The sequence below is a fragment of the Pinus tabuliformis genome, chromosome X (genome assembly GCF_031772625.1).
Source record: "Pinus tabuliformis cultivar Carrire ecotype Pingquan chromosome X, CPIR1, whole genome shotgun sequence".
NCBI lineage: Eukaryota > Viridiplantae > Streptophyta > Pinopsida > Pinales > Pinaceae > Pinus > Pinus tabuliformis.
Genome location: NC_142308.1, coordinates 1,401,387,240 through 1,401,413,079, shown reverse-complemented (window position 1 = coordinate 1,401,413,079; position 25,840 = coordinate 1,401,387,240).

Here is a 25,840-nt window from a genome sequence, read left to right as displayed (position 1 = left end):
GAGAATGTTGCACTTTGATAATTTCATCTAAAGTTTCTGATCCTTTAGCAAATCTGAGATTGAGAGCTTTTGTTTTCTCAATATCTTTTCTTAAACCCACAATTTCACATTCTAATTTTTCATTGTGTTTTTCCCTTTCAGCAAGTTGGAATGTCAGAGTATCTATAATCATATTCTTTTCTTCTAAACAAATTTTAAGTTTATAAATTTCTTCATAAAGACCATCTTCATCTAAAGCATCCACGAAATCATCATCTTCAAAAGCCATCAGAAGTCTATAATCATTACTATTTTCATCTTCATCACTATTTGATAAACCATCGCTATCTTCATGCATATAGTATCTCTTATCACTTACACTTTGTTTTCTATTCCATTTTGTTGATTCCTTACCTTTATCTTTGTGAGTACATTTGGTAGCATAATGACCGACTCTTCCACAAGTAAAACATTTGAAAGATAGCTTACCTCTGAATCTTCCAGAACCCCGTTGAAGGTTCTTGACAAAGTTTGCTTCTTCCTCTCCTTCTGACATATGTCCTGATTCATTGAGTTCTCATCTTCTTGAAGCTTTGAATGCGGCTTCTCTCATATTTGATGGACCCCCTTTTCTCATTTCGAAAGCAGTTAGGATTCCATGCAGCTGTGACATAGTAATACTCTGAAGATCCTGCTTTTCTTCTATGGCAGAAACTTTTGATTCAAACTTAGAAGACAAGGATCTTAAAACCTTTTCAACTAAAGTAACTTCTTTTATCTCTTCACCCAAGTTTTTCATGCGATTAACAATCTCATCTATACGTAAGAAGTAATTAGCTATACTTTCATCATTGTTCATTCTGAGAGTTTCATATTGAATTCTGAGAGATTGTAGTTTTGCACATTTTACCTGATCGTCTCCTTCATAGCTTAGAACGATCTTGTCCCATATTTCTTTGGTGGTTTTGAGCTACATAACCTTGATAAATTCTGATTGTGACAGACTCCCCAATAAAGTATTGACAACCTTGGCATTTGTTTCATACTGCTTTTTACCTACTGTATCTGTAGGAATTGCTGATGGAAATATGTATCCTCCTTCCACGAATTCCCAAACATCTATTCCAAGAGATTGAAGATAGGCTATGGTTCTTACCTTCCAATAGACGAAGTTGCTCCCATCAAAGATTGGTGTTCTAATGGATGCCTCTCTTTCGTAGTTACTCATGATGATAGATCTTCCTTCAAGTGATCAGGCTTCTTCTGAAGGACCTGCTCTGATTCCAATTGCTGGAAATAATACTGAGAAGGGGGGCGGGGGGGGGGGGGGGGGGGGTGAATCAGTATTAGCAAGTCAATAATATTTCATTTCACAATCAAATTTGTATACGCTACTTCAGTTAAAGAAACTTGCGCATATATGAAAATGTAGTTAAGCAAACTAACGCATACCCTGCAGACTTATAATTTAGTTAATTCATCAGACATTGATCTTTAATCTGTGCATCAGAACCATATAAACAGTAACCAGGTACAGTAAAAATAGGGTATACAAACACACACAAGAACACAAGATATATGGTGGAAACCCAATGTGGGTGAAAACCACCTGCTGCAATTCATCTCTATCTTCTTTTAATAAGAAACTTTTTTCTACAATATTTTTGTACTAGTGCAGTCTTATACCAGTATGTAGGCTTCTACCTACAGAAGGCTACAACCTTCTCTCATTCTCCATCTTCTCTTAGAAGGGAGATTCAACCCCCTTAGCTCTTGTACTAGCTGATGTGTTTACTAGTACGTAGGTGCTGATCTACATAAGGCTACAACCTTCTCTTTTTCTTCCAGGGTCCATGTTTCATAAATTTTCAAACTGGATCCATAAATAGCATAAATCAAACATAAAAATATATCTGCATCAATCATAAGGTAGACAATCACACACAAGAACACAAGATATAAGGTGGAAACTCAATGTGGGTGAAAACCACCTGTTGCAATTCGTCTCTATCTTCTTTTAATAAGAAACTTCTTTTTACAATATTTTTGTACTAGCGCAGTCTTATACCAGTATGCAAGCTTCTACCTACAAAAGGCTACAACCTTCTCTCATTCTCTAGCTTCTCCTAGAAGGGAGCTTCAACGCCCTTAGCTCTTGTACTAGCTGATGTGTTTACTCGTACATAGGTCATGACCTACGGGAGGATACAACCTTATCTTTCCTTCCTAGGACCACGTTTCATAAATTTTCAGACTGGATCCATCAACATCATCAATCAAACATCAAATATATCTGCATCAATCAATCTCCTTTGCACCAACCAAAACTGAATCTAACAATCACTTCTCTAAATGTTGTAACCAGAATACAGTTACAGTAACTAGAACCCAACCCAGAACCCAAAACACTGCAACATCAATCAGAAGTAGCTAAAACATATTTTATGAGGTGTACGCTAGTTCAATGTGACGAACCTGCGTGCATACACACTTGTATCAAGTAAAACCTATGTATACGCACTTTTTAAATGTCAAACCAGTGTGTATACGTGCTTTTGCTATAATGAACTTGTGTACAGATCTATAAAATATGATTTAACCTTTACAACTATTTAGACATTAGTTATACCCAGATCATCATTTTTACAAATTACGACATGCGCCATTTATAAAAGAACAAAACCATACAAAGATACTTCTCTTCAAGCCTTAAGATCTTGACCCATCAATAGAACTTATCCTTCATCAAGCGCTCAGGTTCATCCTTGATTCAGATCCAACTATGCACCATAACCCAAAGACCTGTATTCTAGATCTTATTCTTCATTAGATATTCAATACTTGAGTGCATTTGCATAATTACCTTCTCCTCCTTTTATAGTCTTAGGCCTTACTCAATACCATGGTCCAAAACCACTTAGAATCAATACCTTGGACCAAATACCTGGGGCAACAATTCAGACAGATACCTTGGACCAATACTATGGATCAAAATACCATGGACCAAAACTAAGTTTTCCAACATGTATGCACCTTTCCTTGAGTGAAAGTGCATGTATACGCATATGCGCCTTTTGGTCTACGAACCCACGTGTATACGCGGCTTGATCAATGGGGAACCTACGTATACCTCTTTTTCTTCGTTCTAAGAGCCTGAACTGTGATCTGTCATCTGAGTGAGCTTCCATCAAGGACAACACCTATGACATAGCGCCAAATCTTAGTCATAATGCCAACAGTCAGGGCTCAGGTTGTTAACGTGTTCCTTACATATAAGGAAGATGAAATTTTAACCAATCACATGTACTTTCAAGTCCACACCAAGACCAAAAAATAGCTTCAGGCTAGATAATATACACAAGAAAGTTAATATCTCATATTATTATCATTAAGGGTTACATTACCAGCTCAAAACCCTCTATATTTCTCAATTTTTTAAATATCATATTTAGTAGTCATTGTTACCCTCGAATTGAAAAGTGGTGATATTGGTAGCTCTCAATTTTTTTCTTAGTGTTAAAATTACTCTCTTCTACAACCATTCCCTTAATGGCCACAAAATGTAGCAAAAAAAAACCTTAAAATAAAACCTCGAATCTAAAATGTGGTTTAACAAAAACAACATTTTTTTCAAGGTTAAAATTATAACTTCTTTGAAATCATGGGCTTAACAAGTCATAACATTACAACCAAAATTTTAAAATCAACCCTTGAATTGAAAAAGTGGTGTTCCTAATAGCACCTCCCAATTTTTTGTGGATAAAATTATGATTTATTTTAAATTATCACCTTAATAATTAGTACCCTTGCAATCAAAATTTTAAAATCAATTCTTAATACAAAAAAAAATATGGTGTTTGTAGAAATTTTGTTTTTCAAGGTTAAAATTGTGATAATTTTAAAAAAGTGACTTAAACCCCATATTATTGCAAGTTAAATCTTGCAAAAGGAAAAATAAATAAAAATAGAAGGAAAAAAGATAAAAATTTGAAAGAAGAGAAATAAATAAAAACAAAAGGAAAAAAAATTGTTAAGAATTGAGCACAAATGAGAAAAGACAAATATTGGTGGACAAGCCTTTATGTCATCTTCAACAAATTATATTGATCTCTTAATATGAATTTATAGTACATCAGTTTGACCATTCTAAATCTATATCTCACTGACAACTCCTTAGCCGATCATGACAACACCTCATCAAAGATAAGGTTTATAACTCATATCAATGCGGTATCAAACTTTGTGATTGTCTAGGGACTCACAGTCTAACATTACCCCTTCAATCACAAGTCTAAATAATTGTATCTATAGCTTTTTTCATCTTCAATATGAAACTGTCGAATTAATCTTTGACAAAGATATGCCTAAAAAATGGCCAGTTCCTGGAAATGAACACTTACCATTTATAGACATTATCATTCTTTCTAATTATTATCCCAATAGTTGATTTGATTAATTTTGATGGATTTATGCCATCTTCAACAAACTTTTCACATACCTTGATAGGACTTCAACTTTTCAACTAGGATAATATCACAATTTTATTTCTTTAAAAAAAGCCTTACTTTTAAACTCTAAAAAAAATGTTATTATATCACCAAGATATCAATTTTTTGGAAACTAATATCATGCCACCAACTTTTTCATACAAAAAAGAATCGTTTATCCAACATTTATTTTTCCTTCAAAGTGGCCCACCTTATATAATAATGACATTTTTTAATGGTATTCAAGATATTTAAAATTACATTGTACCTTAATTTTTGAATAATTTCTAGTTGTTAATGGGCACCGACCAGGCCATGAAACCACTTGGAATAAATAGGGAAGCATAATGAATCTTCCTTATTGTTTTTCTCAATTCTCTTTTCTAATTAGGAGCTCACCAAGAATGCCATCCCATAAAAAAATGGTGTTTGTTGAATTTTCCCATACTGCGAGAAATTTGTTTCACACACAGTCATTCCTGCATTAAATTGGTTGAAAGTTGAGCAAAAGTGGGAGGGATAAAACTAAACTACTTCTACATAGATGTTTCACACCCAAATTTATAATTGTTCTATGCTCACAAGGAGGTCACACTACCTTTTGAAATTGTTTGAAGTCACAACTGAAGAGAATCTGACTTATCCATTTCTTCTCTCACCTTTCTATAGTTTTGCTCATACTTCTTTACAAGTCTTTCTACAACTTGATAAGTAAAATTATTTTTGGTTTTGAGTGTTCAAATGTTCTTGTACATTCCTCTTATTAACCTCTTCTCTGTTTTTTTAATTGGTAACTACCCCTGCAACTGAATGTGAGGGTACAGAAATATTTTCCATTCCTACCATGGTGAGAGAGAAATTTGACAACAAGGGACAAATTTTTAAATATAGTGCAACTCTGAACCTGAGACAAGGCTAAATCTACAACTCTACATCAAATTTCACAATAATGGTCATGGCATCATGTATGTCAAACATCACTAGCCTCTTCTTGAGAGGGTCAAATATAGCCATATTACAAATTTCTATTTGGAAATTTGAGATCAATATCAAAAGAGTCATTGCTTCATATTGATGTTGGAGCTTTGATTTTCCATGGCTTTCATTGCATTGAGAAGACTTTGGATATCTCATTTTTTATTAAAAGTGGAGTTTCTAATAGGATCCCAAATCAAATCTTAGGAGGTTTTCATCATGGAGACCAAATTCACCAAATCTAGCATTCCTATTTAAGTGGGTCTTGCCATCGACAAGCTAGGTGGTCTTATATCTAACCACGACTCAATATTTGTTGTGATTTTGACCCCCCAAAAATGGAGCGAATCCTTCTTATTTAACTTTTGAAAATATAGAGTCCAAGTATGTGAGAGAGGATAAAAGAAAATATTATAAACCAATGACATATTCATTTTCATTGATAATTGATATTGATAGGGTGGAAGAAGAGACTAGTAAAATTGTGACTACATCAAACGAGAAGCTCTACCTCTAAGTAAGTGTATTGAGATAATTATTTAGTTTTGTGAAATTTTCCTCTCAAACAAGAAGTGTAGCTACATGAAGAATCCCAATTTTTTTTTTTTAATTCATTAAAGCAACATGGAGCATCCTCACTTGGTCTTAGAAATTCTTGTTGGAGGGTTGCATGTGATCAGAATCTATGTATGATGTGGTGAAAGTACCTTAAAAAATCCACTTTAGTGCTACGGAAAGTAGTCAATACAATTGCAAGAGAAGTACAGATTTATGAAAATATGCAAGCATACTTGCTTTAAAGGATTCTCAAAGAGACCAAATTCATTTAAAAAAATGACACTTAGAGGAAAAATAATTACTGGATTTATAAGATTTGTAAGGTTTAGGCAAATATGAGAAATTCTTACAATACAAAACTCTTCTTCTTTTTTAATTTAACTTTTGAATAAAAATGATTTGAGATTTACTAATTCTTTTTCATATATACAAGAAAAATCTTTAAAAAAATAATATTTTGAAAAAATTGTACATATTTTGTCACAAATCTCAATTCATAATTTTAAATGATAAAGTACCTCCCCGAGAAAAAATATTTTGTTGATGAAGAAACTACATTGAATTGTTGGAGCCTTCCTCTTCATTGATCCGTCATGGTATTATCAATACCATACCATGATACTCTCCTCATATCAAGCTTTATTTACCATGGCTTTGATACCATGTTAAGAATTGAGTAGAAATGAGACAAGACAAACATTGGCAAAAGACAATTTATGTTGTCTTTAACACATTGTATTGATCATTTGATATGAATTTATAGTACATCAGTTTAATAGTTCTAGATCTAGATCTCACTAAAAACTCATTAGTGGATCATGACAACACCTCAATAAAGATAAGGTATACAACGTGTATCATTGCGGTATCAGACTTTGTAATTATCTAGGGACTCACATTCCAACATCCCTCCCCTCAATCAAAAGTATAAATAATTGTACCAATAACTTTTGTCATCTTCAATCTAAAACTATTAAACTAAGCTTTGATGCAAAGATTCCTAAAAAACTGCAAATTTCTAGAACTAAATAGCTATAAAGACCGAACATTCTCATTCTTTTTTGTTATCATCCCGATATTTGATTTATTGATTTTGGTGGATTTATGTCATCTTCAACAACCTTTCCAAGCCCTTAAAACCTTTTCAAATACCTTGACAAGACTTCAACTTTTTCAACTATCACAATAGCACAATTTTTTGTTAAGAACCTTACTTCAACTCTTTAAACAAAATGCTATCATACCACCAAGGTATCAAATTCTTCAAAAATAATATCATGCCACCAACTTTTTAATACAGAAAAGGAAGCCTTTATCCAATATTTTCTTTCCCTTCAAAATGGACCACCTTATAAAAATAATGGTTTTTTTTTAATGGTACTCAATATATTTAGAATTAGACCATACCTTAATTTTTGAAAAAATGTTATCTATTAATAAGCACCAATCTAGCCATGAAACTCCTTATAAGAAATCATGAATTAGAATGACTATTTCTCATTGTTTTGTCTCCATTCTCTTTTCTAATAGGGATCTGAACAAGCATGCCATATCTGAAAAAATGATGTTCGCATTCTCCCATATTGTGAGAAATTTGTTGCTCACACACTTCTTCATCAAATTGGTTGAATTCTTGACAAAATTGGGATCAAATTGAACTATTTTTCATAGATTTTGATAGGCCCAAAGCTAGAATTGGTCTCTGCCCATGAGGAGGTCACACTGCACTTCAAAATTGTTTGAGAAGTGGCCATTGAAGAGCAACCCAATTATCCATTTCTTATCTTGCCTTTCTATATTTTTTAGAATACTTCTTGACAAGTCTTTGCACAACCTATAAAGGAAAATAATTCTCAATTTCGAATGCTCAAATGCTTACTTTCCATTCCTCTAATTAAACCCCTTTCTCTCTTGTTAATTATTAATTTCTTCTACAACTACTTGCAAGCGTATATGAATATTTTCCATTCCTCCAACTGTGAGACAAAATTTTGATAATAAAGGAAAAATTTATAAATATATTGCACCTCTGAATCTAAGATAGCACTAAATTTGCAACTCTATCACAATAATCATGGTCTTCAAACATCGCCAACTTCTAGTTGAGAGGATCAAATCTAGTCGTGTTCTAAATTGTCTTCTAGTAGATATGATATCATTATGAAAGAGGCGCCACTTTATATCGAAGTGGGAGCTTTGAATTTTCATGGCTTTCACTATGCTGGTGAGAGTTTGGACATCTCATTCTTTGTCAAATGTGGGGCTTCTAATAAGATCCTAGATCAAATATCAGGTGATTTTTATCATCTAAACCAAACTCAATAAGTCTAAAATTCATGTTCAAGTGGATCTTGCCATTAACAAGTTGAGTGGTACTACATCCAATTGTGACTCGGTATTTGATATGATTCCAACCCCCAAAAATGATGGAATGGATCCCACTTCTTTAACTTTTGAAAATGTAGATTCCAAGTCTATGAGAGCAAATAAAAGAAAACCTTTTAAAGGAAAACCAATGTTAGGTACGTTTTCATTGATAATTGATATTGATGGGTGGTAGAAGAGATTAGTAAAACTCTCACTACATCAAACTAAAAGATATGCCTCTAAGCTAGTGTATTGATATCCTTGTTCAATTTTGTTCAATTTTCCTCTCGAACAAGAAGCATATCTACATGAAGAATCCCTAGTTTTTTGAATTTGATGAAGAAATAGGGAACATGCTCACCATGTCTTAAAATACCCTATTGGAGGGTTGCATGTGATTAGAATATATGTATGGTGTGGTGAAAGTACTTTCAAAAACTCCACATTGGTTCCATTGCAAGTAGTCAAGAAAATTGCAAGAGCAATATCGATTTATGAAAATAGGAAAGCAAACTTCTTGAAAGGATTCTCAAAGAGACCAAATTCATAAAAAAATGACACTTAGAAAAAAATAATTACTAGATTTATAAGATTATAAGATTTGGGCAAATATGGACAATTTTTATAATACAAAGCTCCTTTTTTAAAATTTAATTTTTGAATTAAAAAAATCTAGGAAATACTAATTCATTTTCATATTTACTAGATTTTTTTTTAAAAGAATGAATATTTTGGAAAAATTGTAAATATTTCATCACAAATCTCCATTCAGAATTTTAAACGACAAAGTACCTCCCTAACCAAAAATATTATGTCGATGAAGAAACTATGTTGAAGCGTTGAAGTCTTCCTCTTCATTGATCCATCATGGTCTTCTCATTACAATACCATGATAATCTCATCATGTCAAACATTCTTTACCATGGATCTGATACCATGTTAAGAATGAGCACAAACGAGATAAAACAAAAATTAGCAGAAAATGATCTATATCATATTTAACATATTGTATTGGTCTCTTGATATGAATTTATAGTACATCAGTTTGACAATTTTAGATCTTTATATCACTAACAACTCATCAATGGATAATGAAATTGCCTCATCAAATACAAGGTTTACAACTCATATCAATGCAATATTTGAATTTGTGATTGTCTAGAGATTCACAATATAACATTCCCCCCGTCAATTATAAGCATGAGTAATTATACCAATAACTTTTGTTATCTTCAATTCAAAGCTTTTGAACTAAGTTTCGATAAAGATATTCCTGAAAAAATGATAATTTCTAGAAGTGAACATCTACCATGTATGAACATTCCTATTCGTTCTAATTATCATCCAAATAATTGATTTGATTGATTGTGATGGCTTTATGCCATCTTTAATAAGCTTCCCAAGTCTTCAACAAACTTTTCACAATACCTTGACAAGACTTCAACTTTTTCAACTATCAGAATATCACAAAATTTTTAAGAACCTTAATTAAACTCTTAAAAACAAATTGTTATCATACCAACAAGGTATCAAATTCTTGGAAAATGATATCATGCCACCAACTTTTTAATACGAAAAAAGGAAGCCTTTAACCAATTTTTACTTTCCCTTCAAAATGTCCCACCTTAGATAACTATAATTGTTGGTATTTGAGAAACCATAATGAAACATTTACACAGAAAGATCACATTTTGTTAATTACAATAATATTACACCACACCCTCACTTACACTAATACAATACATGATGTCTTGTAATATAGTATTGAGGTTCCCATAACAAAATTTCCAATATGGCTAATTGGCTTAACCATCTCCATAACTATAACCATAATATCTCCATGAATATCTCCACAAATATCTTAGTTGAGTATATGTCATCTCCATCCCTAACTTCTATCGTTGTCCTCATCTTTGATCATATGTAGATTTTGCTACATATTAATAATTCCATCACATATCGTAAGTGTTAATTATTCCTTCATGCTCCCCCTTAATGAGTAATTGTTATTCAATATGGATGTCTTGATTTGTCTTCATATTTAGTCTTATACACTTTGCATCATCTTCAGTCCCTTCATCTTCATTTGTATCTTAGATGTCCTTGTCTTTCTATATCAATATGTGGTGCACCATTCTTTGACAATTCTTGATCTTAAGTCATTCATCTAGACTGTATAATCTTCAAATCAAGGATTTTTTTAGCTTACCCTTGACCTTCTCATGGGTTTTATATGGGTTAAAACCCATAGATTACTATTCGACCATTACATCATACTCAGGGTTTTCTTGACTCACCCTTAACCTCAAAGTGGCTTGACTTACCATGAACCAATCATGACATCAAGTGGTTTTGGCTAACCACAAATCTCCATCTAACATTTCTCATTTTTTTCAATGGTATTCAATATATTTAGAAGTACACTATACCTTAAATTTTGAATGTTTTTCAACTATCAATAGGAACCAATCATACCATGAAACCCCTTGGAAGCAATCAAGAATTAGAATGACTCTTTCTCATTGTTTTGTCTCCATTTTATTTTCTAATTGGGAGCTTTCCAAGCACACCATGTTTGAAAAATGATGTCCAATGAATTCTCTAGTACTATGAGAATTATTGCACACACTATCACTCCATCAAATTGGTTAAAGGTTGGGAAAAATCAAGATCAAATTGAACTATTTGTGCATAGAATTTTCCATGCCCAAAGTTGGAATTGGTCTTCGCTCATGAGGAGATCACACCACGTTTTGAAATTGTTTGAAAAGTTTCAATTGAAGAGAATCCCACTTATCCATTTCTTCTATGGAATTTTTATACTTTTTCTCATACTTATTCACAAGTCTTTCCATAACCTAGAAAGGAAGACAATTCACGATTTGAATGCTAAAATGCTCATGGTTGGTTCCTCTAATTAACCCCTTCTCTCTATCATTAATTGGTAGTTTCTCTACATGTTTTCGTACAAGAATATTTTCCATTCCTCCTATGGTGAGACACAAATTTGATAATTAGGGACAAATTTGTATATATACTGCAACTCTAAATCTATTTACCTAGCAAACCATTCATCATATAATCACGTCGTAGGTTTGAATCTCAAGGAGGGTTTAATAGTTGGAGGTTTCTGATTGTAAATCTCGTACGATTGCTTTCTTTGGTTTTCTTTGTCTAAACACCTGCAATGTGCATTCATGGAAACTTATGTTTTTTATGGCATGTAAATCTATTCAGAATTGATAGCCAGGTGAAATAATGGGGGTGAGCTTTGGCTAGAGATGTTGTTGCCGTTGGATACGGTGTAGTTTGTGTTGCTGCAGATGGTGCTAGTGTTGCAAGGATTGTATCTACATGTAACTAACGATGTTGGTTGTCATTGTAGTTGGATCATGGAGTTTTTTTTTGTATTATTATACCATATTTATGGTATGAGGGTCAAAGATATATGTGTTGGATTATTTTGGGCTAGCACTGATTTCATCATATTTCCACGCAGTTGTGAAATGGGCTCATTAGTGACTATTGAGAGCTTGAAGACACATATTCTATTTAACTACTTTATCAAAATAGCAAAAACTTCCTTTTTATGCTTCTCTCTGAGATTTTTCTCTTTTGGTTGTTTGAGGGGAGTGGTTATTTATAGCTCTCTACTTATTAGATTGCCACCATTAGTATTTAGGGGGGAGACTAGCTTATTAGATCATAGGATGGTGGTGGATATTCTTGCCAATAAGTGGAAATATTAAATTGACCAGACATTATATTCTTGTTTTTGGTGTATTGAGTCAGATGTTTTGGTCTTATATTCAATGTTGATGTGGTTTTTATGTGGCTCTGGAGAGAGGCTTTCCCTCTTCTGCAATAGTGTAGTTTCACTGCCATTGCTTTCAACACTCTACAATTGGATGGGTTTTCCCATTACAGGAGAGGGTCGCATTGGAGAGAATGTATAATTTGTCAGTTCTTCGACAGTTAATGTTGTAGTTAAGGTTGGTACATTTTTGAATTTGGTTTTATTCCCATTAATGGATTTTGGGAAAGTGATAAGAAGGAGATTAAAGTGGCACATTTTCTTGGATTAGATCTAATAATCCAGTAGATCTTTTTCATCTAGAGCATTGTCATTCTGTTTCTATTTTGGACTATTATACTTCCCATATTCCTATGGGTTGTCCTTGGCAACATCATATTGGACAAGGTCTATCAATCATCAAAGTTGGACCCTTCTCAAAGGAGTTTATAGGTTTGGTGTGGCATTGACTGTAGGTTTGTTTTCCTCGTATATCCTTGATTTATGGTCTTAGTTTATTGAGCCTTTTCCAAATTCCACCAAATATCTTATGTCATGCTCAATTGTTGACATTCTCGCCATATGATTGTTTAGATGGGTGTGTCACTGTCATGAGCTAGAGATAGTGGGATTTTGGATTGGTGAGCTCTAATATGGTCCACCAAGGGGGTCTTGGAGGTCTGAGGTGTTTTGACGGTCCCAGGCGAGAGTTTATGATTTCTCTAGCTTTTTCGAGGGGGTACCACATTTTTGGTTGAAATGTTTGGTCAAACATCATGGTTAGATCACAATTTTAATATGGAAGATTTTATCAAAGTTACCATTATGGCAGAGAATGCAGTGGGTATTCAGGTGGGATGCCATAACAACTCGAAATTTTCTGCAAGTGAAGGTGGGGGGGAACCCAGAGGTGGAAGATCTTGTTTATCAGTTGAAATTTATTAGATAATGCTTCCACAGATAAGAAATATAGGATCAGGAGGGAAAAATCAATTAAGGTGGATGAAGAATTCCAAAGATTAATCCTTGGGGTGGATGTTTATTGGGATAATGTGGTGAGGTTGTTGGTAGGATGTTGGGAGTTCTAAAAAATGACAGGTATTCAGATGAAAGATTGGATCGAAAAGAGTTCGTCCCCCATCCTACAGTATTAGTTGAAGGTGAGCATCCTCCTCATTAGATGGTTTAATTTTCACTTTTTAAAATTGGAGGATGCTAAGAAGATTGACTTTATTCCTTGGGTGTGAGGTTGTGGTTTTCTCTCACTCTAGCAATGGTCCATTGACTTTTATCCCATTAAGGAAGTCCCCAAATGGAAAATTCTATGGGCAAAGCTTCTGGGGCTTCCTCTAGAGCTTTGGTAAAAAAAAAACTATTATGGAAATAGATAACAAGATTGGAAAGTTTTACTACGTGAATGAGGGCTTCCCAGGGATCTTGGATAAAAGGGTAACCTGGGTTCTTGTTTAAGTGGACTACTATGGCGAGTTTCCGGCAATATTAGATATTTACTGGGGGCCCTTTTCTATCCATCAACAGGTAGACTATTGGGGGGGGCCTTTTGGGTGTTTTAGCTGCCATGACATGGTCCATTTGATTACTACATGTCCTCATAGGTTTGGAGGAGGTCATATTAGGATGGACCAAGATGCGTCCATCATAGTGTGATCTAGCATGTCTTAGACCAGTCTAGAGATGTGTTTCACTTGATCTAGGTTCCCTGGTGAAAACATCTAAGGTGGCCTCGTCTAATCCCTTTAGATCGCGTATCTTATTTCCTTTGGTGGCCGATAAGCGAGGGATCAGGGGACAAAAGTTTCCAGAGAACCATTTTTCCTTACTTGTCGAGGGTGCGCCTATGATGGGTTCACGTCGAAAATCCCTTTCTTTCCATTATCAATCCAAAGACAATGGTGTTTCTAAGTTACAGACATGTAGAGCCACCTAGTTGTCACCACACTTTTTTGGTTCTTTCTAGGGAATATCTTCCTCTCCTCTCTCTAAGGACACAAAGTTGGATTTGCTAACACGCAGGGGTCCTTGGGGCCAGAACCCTGGTCCATTAAGAAATTGTTATTCCAAGAGAAAGATGTGATTATCAACCCTTAATCAAGTAAGAATGTAGCATCTGGAAAAAGAAAGGTATTAAGTATAAGAAAGTATCTTCCTGTGTTGGGGTTACATCCAACCTTAACACTTTCTTTTTAGAGACTTTGGACGAGACCCTTTATCCCACATTTGATCCTTGTTCCTCCAATGGCACTAATGGTCTATTTGATGGTTCTGAGTTGCAAGTCCTTAGAAGACATACTCAATGTTGCCCTGTCATAATGAAAATCATGTCTATAAATGTGAGGGGCCTAAGATCGGCCCATAAAAGGTGATCTTTCTACAATATCATTTTTTCTTAGTAACCTTCTATAGTTATTTTTCAAGAAATGATGTTAGACAATGTGAAACAAGGGATTTTCTTCTGAAAATTTTCCCTACATGGGAGTTTTGTGTTGTGTGTGCTTCTGGTCTCTCAGAGGGGTTGGCAGTCATGTGGGATCCTAAATACTTTTCCCTCAAAGCTTACAAATATTTTGGAGGGATCATTTTCATGGGCTATATTGAGGAATCATGTCATCATTTGCACATTCTCAATATATATGCCCCATATTCCAATTAGAAATATTATGGGATTGACTTGATTCTTGTGGTCTTTTGTACATTCAATAACTTATTTTGGCTATAGATATGAACCTGATGGTATGAGGAGGCCTGGGGCTAGTAAGGTAAGTCAGACCCACTTGTTGGTTATATTAAGGACTTATCTACTCACAAATTGCTAAAGGATATTGTCCCTTGTCCTATAAGTACAACATGGAGGAACAAGTGACCTGACGCTGAGGGAATTTCCGAAAGACTAGACCGATTTATGATTCATTCTTTTTTGCATGATAGATTGAACCATCTTATGTCATGGACATACTTTACCAATATCTCAAGCCATGATGCCATCTTCCTTGAATGGATAGGAGAAAATGAGTCATCTGCTTCCCTTTTAAGTTTAATCACATGTGGTTACAAGAAAAATATTTTATCAACCTAGTCAGAGTCTCATGTCTCAATTTGTTAGAGACATCCCCGATGAACAAAATGGAGGTGGTCACTTACAAATTGAGAAGGTTAAATACTAAGGTTATTTCATGGGTAAGAAGGCGTAGAAATGACCTATCTACAGGCCTGATAAACATTAGCCAAGAGGTTGTTGCTTTGCATGATCCCATAGACCCTTATGGAATTAGAAGACACTTACAGAATTAAGATATTGAAATTACAAGAGGAAGAGTGGAGATTGAAGAGCAGGGCAAATTGGGTAGCTGAAGGGGATAATAACACTCATTACTTTCATAGTTTCGCTACAAAAAATAAGAGGGAAAACACTATTTGGCACATTAGAGGTTGGGAGAATAAGGTTCTTGCTAAGCATAAGGACATACAAAATGAGGTGGCTTGCTATTTTAGCAAACAATTTAGGGTTAAGGAGGAATCAAACATCTCCTATCAGATAGAGTTTAATAATCATTTTCCCTGCAGGGTGACTAAGGAGGCTAATGAATAGATGGATAGGTAGATTCCAATGGAGGAGTTACATGAGGTCATTAAAGCCTTGGTGCGAGACAAAAGCCTTCGCCCAAAAGGTTGGCTGGTTGAAATTTTCCTCTACTTTTTTGACATCATGGGGACAAATCTTTTGGATATGGCTAACGAATCCTGTCATCTGGGCTACATCTTAGGTTTAATTAATGCAACCTTCATTACTCTTATTCCTAAAAAGTCTATTCCATCATCCTTTTCAAATTTTATACCTATTTCATTATGCAATATTGTGTATAAGATGGTTTCCAAATTGATCACTAATAGAATCAAGCATATGTTGTCCACTTATATCACGTGGGAACAATTTGGTTTTTTATCTAACATACATATTCAAGACACAGTGGCTATCTCACAAGAATGTTTACATAATTAAATCTCATAGGATGTAGGCATGTTTAATGATAATTGACCTGATTAAGGCTTATGATAGTATTGACTAGGACTTTCTAAGGTTGATTCTACACAAAATTGGCTTTGCTTGCAGGCATATAGATTGGATCAAGGCATGCATAACCTCTGTGAATTTGGTTGTACGCATCAAAAACTTATGGACAAAATTGTCCAGGATCACAAGGGATATTCGCCAAGGTTGTGTCATTTCATTGTTGTTGTTTATATTGGTCATAGACAGATTTAGTAGAGGGATTAGAGAAGTCAGGGTATTGGGTATGATTGCAGGTTACAGGATCACAATACATTATAGAATTTCACATCTTATGTTTGTTGATGACGTGTTCTTCATAGGGGAAACTAACATTTTTGAATGGAGGGATTTTCACCAAATTATTTCTAAATTTTGGGAAGTGTCGGGACTCATTATGAACAAAGAGAAATCAGAATTGAATACTAATAGGTTGGAAGCAAAGGTAACGGTGGAGATTGCCAATTTATTTGAGGTGAAAGTGAGCTCGATGGATGGAGGCTTTGTGTATTTGGGTTTTGTTTTGAAGCCAAATAATTACGAGTGTTTGTATTGGGAATGACTAATCAAAAAGTTTGAGATGAAGTTGGCTTTGTGGGAACACAAGTGCCTGACTTTGGAAGGAAGACTGATCATGATCAAAGTTGTCTTACAAGGCATTTCTGTCTACTAGGCACACCTTTTTAAATTACCCAAAGCAGTCATTAAAATAATATATGCAATTATTGCTAGTTTCCTCTAGGAAGGAGTAGGCAAGACTAAGAAATTTCACTTTCTTCATCTTGAAGTAATTTCCAGGAGAGGTACGGATGGGGGTTGGGGCATTAGAGACGTAGAAATCTTTAGCCAGGCTCTTCTTTTCAAAATTATTTGGATAGCTTTTAAAGGAGTAGGTTTATGGCAAAAGGTTATAAGGGAGAAATACCTCAACAACCTTAAACATGAGGAATAGATCAACGTTGGAGCTCTAGAAAAGAAGAACGCTTGACACATTTGGAGAAGCCTAATGAAGGCCAAGCACTAGCTCTACGGAAATTTGAGATGGGAGGTCAGCAAGGGAGATAAGATTGCCATAGGTATTGACATTATTAAAGGTATGGAAGGAGATCATCTTCTCTTTACACCCATCATACAATTTCTAAACCTTTCAGGTTTACATTATCTGAATCACCTCAATAGCAAGGACGATTCTATTCTCTCCTCCCCTAGTTGGCCACACTCTAAATATCTTGGGCTTCTGGTGGATCTTTAGGCCGAGTGGGAGAGGTATAGGTACATGCTTTATCGCACGGGTATTGTGTTGACAGAGAAGGAATATATATAGCTTGGGGAGGGCGTGAGTCAGAAGGACATATATCGATAAAATAAACATATTCATACATCACACAGGGGCACATGCTTCCATTCAACAAAACATGGCTGTCAAGAATGTGGTGATGGGAGGTCCCTTTGAAACTAAAGTATTTCATGTGGTTGGTGCTCCACAACCAAATCCTTACATGGGAGAACCTCACTAGAAGGGGTTTTTAGGGGCGTGGTATTTGTACTATGTGTGGAGGGGCGAATGAAGAGGTGGTACATCTTTTTCTTGAATGCCCATTTGTTGTTTTAAACTGTGTAGGTTTTAACCCCGTACAGAAATTACCTGCATATGAATTCTAAAATGCAGAAAATAAATAATGCAAGAGCAGAACACATAAAACACATATACACAGAGATTTCCCCCGGGATCCCAAAACTGGGACTACCATCTTGATTTTTCATTATGTTCCTTTCAATGTTATAATACATATTTATACATGCCGAAGCATCCAATACCATGGACCGAAAACCATCGCGTCCAATACCACAAACCGAAAACCATCGCGTCCAAAAAACATGTGTGAAAATCATGCTCAAAACCATAGGTGGGTCCGCCCAACCTAACATAGGGTCCAAAACCAAAATTTTCCAGCGCGCTCCCCTGGACCCCATAAAGTGGGGTTACAGGTGCCCCTCAAACCCCTTTTGACCTCCCCCCCTCCAACCCCCAGTTAACTACATGGGCTAGTCGTGGAAATAATATAACACAACCCAACATTCTCCCACTTGTTGTTTTCTTTCCAAAGGGGGCCACAAGAGAGATTAGCCATTTATCTAGCCTTGCAACGCCCATTGTTTCTCTACACCAAGAGAACTTCTCAGAGCTCACAAATTTTGTCAATGCATCTGCAGCATTCTTCAAAGTGTCCACCTTTACCAGCAACACCTTTTTGTCTTCTATCATATCCCTCACAAAGTGATACTGAACATAAATTTGTTTGTCTTTGAATGATATACGGGGTTCTTTGCCAAGAAAATTGCACTTTGTCTATCACAGTATATCCTTATAGCTTCCTGTACTAACCCCATACTTGAACACAATCTCTGCAACCAAACTACTTCCTTTCTTGCATGAGTGGCTGCCATGTATTCTGCCTCTGTAGTTGATAGTGCCACTACAGATTGTTTCTTATTCATCCAATTGACTGCACCTCCAAATAGGTTAAATACATACCCACTTGTAGATCTTCTCTAATCCATATCTCCAACCCAGTTTGCATCAACAAAGCCATGAATATCCAACACTCTGTCCAATCCTAGTCTTCCTTGGTAGCAAAAACCATAATTACTAGTGCCACGCAAATACCTAAAAACCCGCTTCACTATTGTCTAGTGCTCCTTCCCTGTTTTGGCATAAACCTACTCAATACTCCCACTGCATGTGCAATGTCTGGTCTAGTACAGACCATTGCATACATCAGGCTACCGAATGCACTTGCATATGGAACACGGGACATGTTCTCTTCCTCTTCTTGTGTCTTGGGACACTGTTCAGCAGATAACCTCACACCTACAGGAATCAGAACCTTCATCGGTTTACTATCCTGCATATTAAACCTCTGCAATATTGTCTCGACATACTTCCTCTAGTTTAACCAGAGCTTCCTCTTTGCCCGATCTCTTTTAATTTCCATGCCCAAAATATAGTTTGCAGCACTAAGATCTTTCATGTCGAATTTGGAGGACAATTGGGTCTTCAAATCTTGGATAACTTCTTTATCATTTCCAACCAACAACATATCATCCATATATAAGACCAGATAAATAACACGGTCACCAATTAATTTAAAATACACACAGTGATCTGCTTTGCTTCTGGTGAAGCCAAGTCCCCGTATAAATGTATCAAATTTTTGATACCACATCCTTGGTGACTGTTTTAACCCATATAGAGACTTCTTTAACTTACATACCAGTTCTTTCTTACCCTTCACTGCAAAGCCTTCAGGTTGCTTCATGTAGATCTCCTCTTCCAGATCCCAGTGAAGAAATGTTGTCTTCACATCCATCTATCCTACCTCAAAATCAAAAGCAGCAGCAACAGATAAAAGTAATCTAATAGAAGTTACCTTGGCAACAAGAGAAAAATTATCACCAAAATCAATTCCCGACACCTGGGAATAACCTTTTGCTACCAACTCAGCTTTGTATCTCCACTTTTCCTTATGCATTTGTCTTCTTTTTGAACACCCATTTGCTGCCAATGGGTTTCCTTCCAGCTGGCAACTCCACCAGATCCCAAGCCTCATTTTTGTGCAAAGATGCCATTTCATCAACCATGGCCTCTTTCCAGAGTTTTCCATCCTCTGAATCCACTGCTTCCTTCACAGTTTTGGGATCATCATCAGTAACAGACAAAGAAAATTTTGAACAGAAAGTAGATGGACTATACCTTTCTAGCTACTTTCTTTCTCGAACTGATCTTCTCATAGCCAAAGTTTGTGGCTCTTCATCTTCTGATTCCTCCTCTGCTGTAGACTCTGATTTTTCTTCCTTTAGCTCAAACTCTATCTTCTCAGGTTCCTTTGGTTGGGCTTCATGTTTAATAACATTTCTCACCTCTCTAAACACCACATCTCGACTGTACATAACCTTCCTTGTTACTGGGTTCCAAAGCTTATAACCCTTTGAACCATCCTTATACCCAATAAAGATGCACTTTTCAGATTTACTATCCAACTTTATTCTTTTCTCCTTTGGAACATGTACATATGCATCACATCCAAATACCCTCAGATGTGAAAGAGAGGGTTTCTTACCAATCCATACCTCTTGTGGAGTCTTATCCTCCAACGCTGATGAAGGTGACCTGTTAACCAGGGAACATGCAGTACGCACCACCTCTGCCCAGAATTCCTGTCCTAACCCGGCACCACTTGATCCGGATCTTGGGAGGAGGCCCCCAAGATCTAAAAGATTGAAATGGATCTTGGGAGGAGAGACCCCCAAGATCTGAAAACTTGCAATGCCAGAAGAAAAAACAGGAGAATTCCCAATAAACAAAACCACAAAGAAACTTTTATTTAAAATAGTAATGGAAATAAACCAACTAGGGTGATGGTAGCTTATCTCTGAGAAGAGATGTGGCAGCTACATGCCTCTGAACTATAAAGGCTACATTGTGGCGGACAATCTGTCCTTTTACAAAATATGACTTGTTACTTATAATATTTTTCAGTTACAATACCATGGGTCAATTCCATGGGTGAATGAATACCATGGGTGGATTTTACAATACTATGGGTGGATGTCATTTACAATACCATGGGTAAATTCCATGAGTCAATGAATAATATGGGTGGATGAGTACCATGGGTTGATGCCATTTTCCATTCGGATCATTCCTCCCTCCTTAAGAAGCAATGGTCCCCATTGCATAAAGTTCCCTCCGGCAAAGCCTTTGTTGAATATGAAGAGCCACTGAAGATAAGGGTTTTATGTGGTTAACCCAAAACCCTGATAAATAAAGATCCGAGGATAGAGATACCTTGTAATGCTTGTGACCAACTGTGATTCTGACAGTGTGCGGCCTAGCAAATGGACTTCGATGACAAGGATTTTATGCGGTTGACCCATAACCATGATGTTGGTTACTGATAAAGTAGCAGGTGCCTACATAGCCTGGGGTGGGAGGGCACGTCTCCAAATAACCTAAGCCAAATTCTGCTATGTTGAAACTGATGAATGTGAAGCAGGTGCCTACTAAAGTGGGGTGGGAGGGCACGTTTCCTATGGGAACCCACTCCTAATACTGCTCCAGAATTAAAATGGGCATAACTCAGTCAATATAACTCAGAATATTTATTATAACCTGTTTTTGGAAACAGAAGGATCATTTTGCATCTTCACATGAGTTGGAAATCCTTATCTGGACACTCTGAAATCTCATATTCGCACTGCAACAGTTCCGCCGTCACAAAAATTCTAATAAAATAGCTGATTTTAAATCAGCGATATCTCGCACATCCGAACTCCGATTCGACCCATTTTTTTTTTAAAATTGGGTGATTTTTCGAGAGAAATCAAGATCTGGTATTTTTTTTTTGTAAATTTTATACCAAATGTATCATATCTGATCTGCAAAGTTGCCGACCAAAAAAAAATTCCTGCAAAAAAATGAAAAAAGAAAAATTCTTCCTGCTTGACCCAAGAAAGTGCTCTGTGGAGGTTGTAGCACATGCCTGAAGTTTGTTGAATATTGTTGCAAAATTTGAAACTGAAATATGCATCAAACCCTCATTCCCATGGAATCATAACCTGCTCTGATACCACTGATCTGGATCTTGGGAGGAGGCCCCGAAGATCTAAAAGATTGAAATGGATCTTGGGAGGAGAGACCCCCAAGATCTAAAAACTTGAAATGGATCTTGGGAGGAGAGACCCCCAAGATGTGAAAACTTGAATTGCCAGAAGAAAAATAAGAGAATGCCCAATAAACAAAACCACAAAGAAACTTTTATTTAAAATAGTAATGTTTGATAAGCCAGCTAGGGCGATGGTAGCTTATCTCTGAGAAGAGATGTGTGGCTACATGCTTCTGAACTGTAAAAGCTACATTGTGGCGGAAAATCTGTCCTTTTACAAAATGTGACTTGTTACTTATAGTATTTTTCAGTTACAATACCATGGGTCAATTCCATGGGTGAATGAATACCATGGGTGGATTTTACAATACTACGGGTGGATGCCATTTATAATACCATGGGTAAATTCCATGGGTCAATGAATAATATGGGTGGATGAGTACCATGGGTTGATGCCATTTTCCATTCGGATCACCACTGAACATGCTTCTTGCCCTTTCCATCAACGCCTTGTTCATTCTTTCTGCAACTCCATTTTGCTGAAGTGTATATGGATTAGTCTTCTGCCGTGCTATACCACACTTCTTACAGAATTCTTCAAATTCCTTGCTGCAAAACTCTCTACCATTATCTATCCTCAGCACCTTTATCTTCTTCTCTGTATGATTTTCCACGAGAGCTTTAAATTCTTTAAACCCGTCAAAGACTTCAGATTTCTTCTTAAGGAAATATATCCATGTATTCTTTGAGAATTCATCTATAAATGATACATAGTACATAGACTTACCCAGTGATGGAACCTTCACAGGTCCAAACACATCACTGTGCACAAGCTCTAATATCTGTTTCGCCCTCTTACCACCAGAGGGGAAACTCACCCGATTCTGCTTCTCATATACACAATTTTCATAGAAATCAAAATCCAGAGACCTATTACTCATACCTTCTACCATACCTTTACCATGAAGTATTCGAATGCCTTTCTCTCCAATATGTCCAAGCCTTTGATGCCACAACATGGTCTTCTCTCCAGAGACCACTAGATTTTTTGCTCCACTTTCAAGAACCATAGAACTGTGCACCCATCAACAACCTTGCTACCTTGCAGCTTGTACAGAGTTCCAATCTGAGCTCCCCGCATCAAAACCAGTGCTCCCCGAACCATCTTGCAGGTATCCTTCTCGAACACTGTTTCTACACCTGCATCATCCAGCTTGCTTATAGAAATTAGATTTTTGGCCAATGCAAGAATATGTAGAACACTCGGAAGTGTTTTAACTCTTCCACCTTGCAACTTCAACTTTACCTTTCCACAACCAATGATTCTAGCCTTCTTGTCATCCCCCAAGAAGACATCACCACCATCATATTTCTCATACTCACAGAACCACTCTCTATGGGGAGTGAAGTGAAAGGATGCACCTGAGTCAATCAACTATGCCTCATGATCTGCATGTGTACTTGAAGAGGCCAAGTACACATCCCCACCTTCATTTGAGGTGGTTTTCGCCTCTACAGAAGGAGCCTCATCAGATCCCTTTCCTTTGTCAGGAGCTTTAAATTTACAGTCCCTTTTGAAGTGGCCTTCCTTTCCGCATTTCCAGCACACCACCTCTACAGGTTTTCCTAGAAATTTAGATCTCCCTCTAGATTTAGATCTCCTACTCGATGACTTATTTTTGTTTCTGTTCTGGGACTGTCCTCATATATACAATGCATCACCATTTTGGCTCTCCATATTTTTCCGTCTCATCTCCTCCGTCAGCAAGGCCAAGACTATTTCATCAAACTAAAAGGCAGTTGCATTGCTACCTATTGCAATAACCAGACTATTCCATGAATCTGGTAGAGAACACAACAAACTGATGCACTTATCTTCATCTGAAATTTTAATATCAACAGATACTGACTGACTTACCACAGTATTAAATGCGTTCAGATGCTCTGTCACCGAGTCTCCATCTTTCATCCTCAGGTTATACAGTTTTTTCAGCAGGAACAGTTTATTCACCAGAGACTTAGATTGGTACAAAGTCCCTAACTTGTCCCACAAAGCCTTTGTTGTAACTTCTCCTGATACATTCAGCAATACTGAACCTGAGACACACAATCGTATTGTGCTCTTTGCCTTCCGATCCAACTTTTTCCATTCTTCATCGGACACTCCCATTGGTTTAGTACCCGGATCTACCATGATCCATTGATCTTTATCCACCAACAGATCCTCCATCTTGAGTTTCCACAACTCAAAACTCTGACCATTAAATTTCTCGATCTCTATCTTTCCACTGCTCGCCATCTTCTTTCACCACTAGAATCGATCTCGCAAATCTCCCACTGAACAGGGTCTACCACAGACCCAAACGAAACCCCTCAGCAACAAAGGCGTCCCCTTGAAGCCAAATCTGCTCTGATACCAAATGTAGGTTTTAACCTCGTACAAAAATTACCTGCATACGAATTCTAAAACATAGAAAATAAATAATGCGAGAGCAGAACACATAAAACACATATAAATAGAGATTTTCCCCTGGATCCCAAAACGGGACTATCAGCTTGATTTTTCATTATGTTCCTTTCAATTTTATAATACATATTTATATATGCCAAAGCATCCAATACCATGGACCGAAAAGCATCGCATCCAAAAAACATGTGCGAAAATCATGCACAAAACCATAAGTGGGTCTGCCCAACCTAACAGAGGGTTCCAAACCAAAATTTTCTGGGGCGCTGCCCCAAACCCCATAAAGTGGGGTTACGGGTGCCCCTCAAACCCCCTATGACCTCCCCCCCTCTAACCCCCAATTAACTATGTGGGCTAGTCGTGGAAAGAATATAACACAACCCAACAATCTGGAAAGAGGTATCTCTATTTTTTAAAATACAAACAGACGTGGACAAATCCTATATTGGCATGTGTCTATCATAGTGGATTGAGGGACAAAAAGAATATAGGGCGCTTCCTTTCTACATCTATTGGGGAATTTGGAGGAGCAGGAATGCTAAAATTTTCGACCAAATCATCCTTGAAGTGAGGCACACAAGTTTGAAGCTTATGGCTTTCTTTTAGGAGATCAGGCCTTGGAGGTCGAAGCCACAAAGGAGAACATGTTCATATAGGGAAATTGGGTCGTCAAAGTCGATGGGCTATTTTGATGGAGCATCATCAGAAGGGGAATGTGGGTGTGGGGGATATATAGTCCTGAAGTCTAGCCAAACCTATCAGTTCAACTAGTTTGTGGGAGCAGGAACTAATAGTAGAGCAGAAACGTTAGCACTTTGGGGTGTAATGTGGTGTGCTAGCCAGCTGGAAATTGAAGAGATAGTTATTGCATGCAATTCCAAATTAGTGATTGAGTGAGCAGGACAATCCACACTTGGGACGCCTTCTTTGTTCCACTAGATGCAACAGATCAGAGCCATGTTGGAGTCTTTTAAGCACATCTCATACATCCACATATACAAAGAGCAGAACATGGTGGCCGACCTCCTTTCTAAATGTGATAGATATGCTCTGCTTTCAAATCCTTTGTCGATGGATATTTCTGCAATTCTGAGTGTTTCACATTCTAGAGGTTGAGTCGATGTTTTTCCACATGTAGCGATGGAAGCATCCAGTCTATCTTTGGATGTGGTCTATTATGATTTTGAATGGTTTTTTTGCGGTTTGAGGTCAAGCTTGCTAAAGCAACTAGTTATATTTTTATATTAGACAATTAGCATATAATAAGATAGGTATTTGATTATGGAGTTAATTAAGTGTTTCAGGTCACTCACAACCATAATAATTAGTGATGACCTTGATTCTCTAGCATTACAAGTTCATTCTCTCCTATGAGAGATTTTTTTTGGTTGAATTCAGAATATTGGGGACAACAGAAAGTCGAAAATATAACTAACTTTTCTTTTTCCTAATGAAAGATGGGCAATTCTTTTTTCCTCGTGA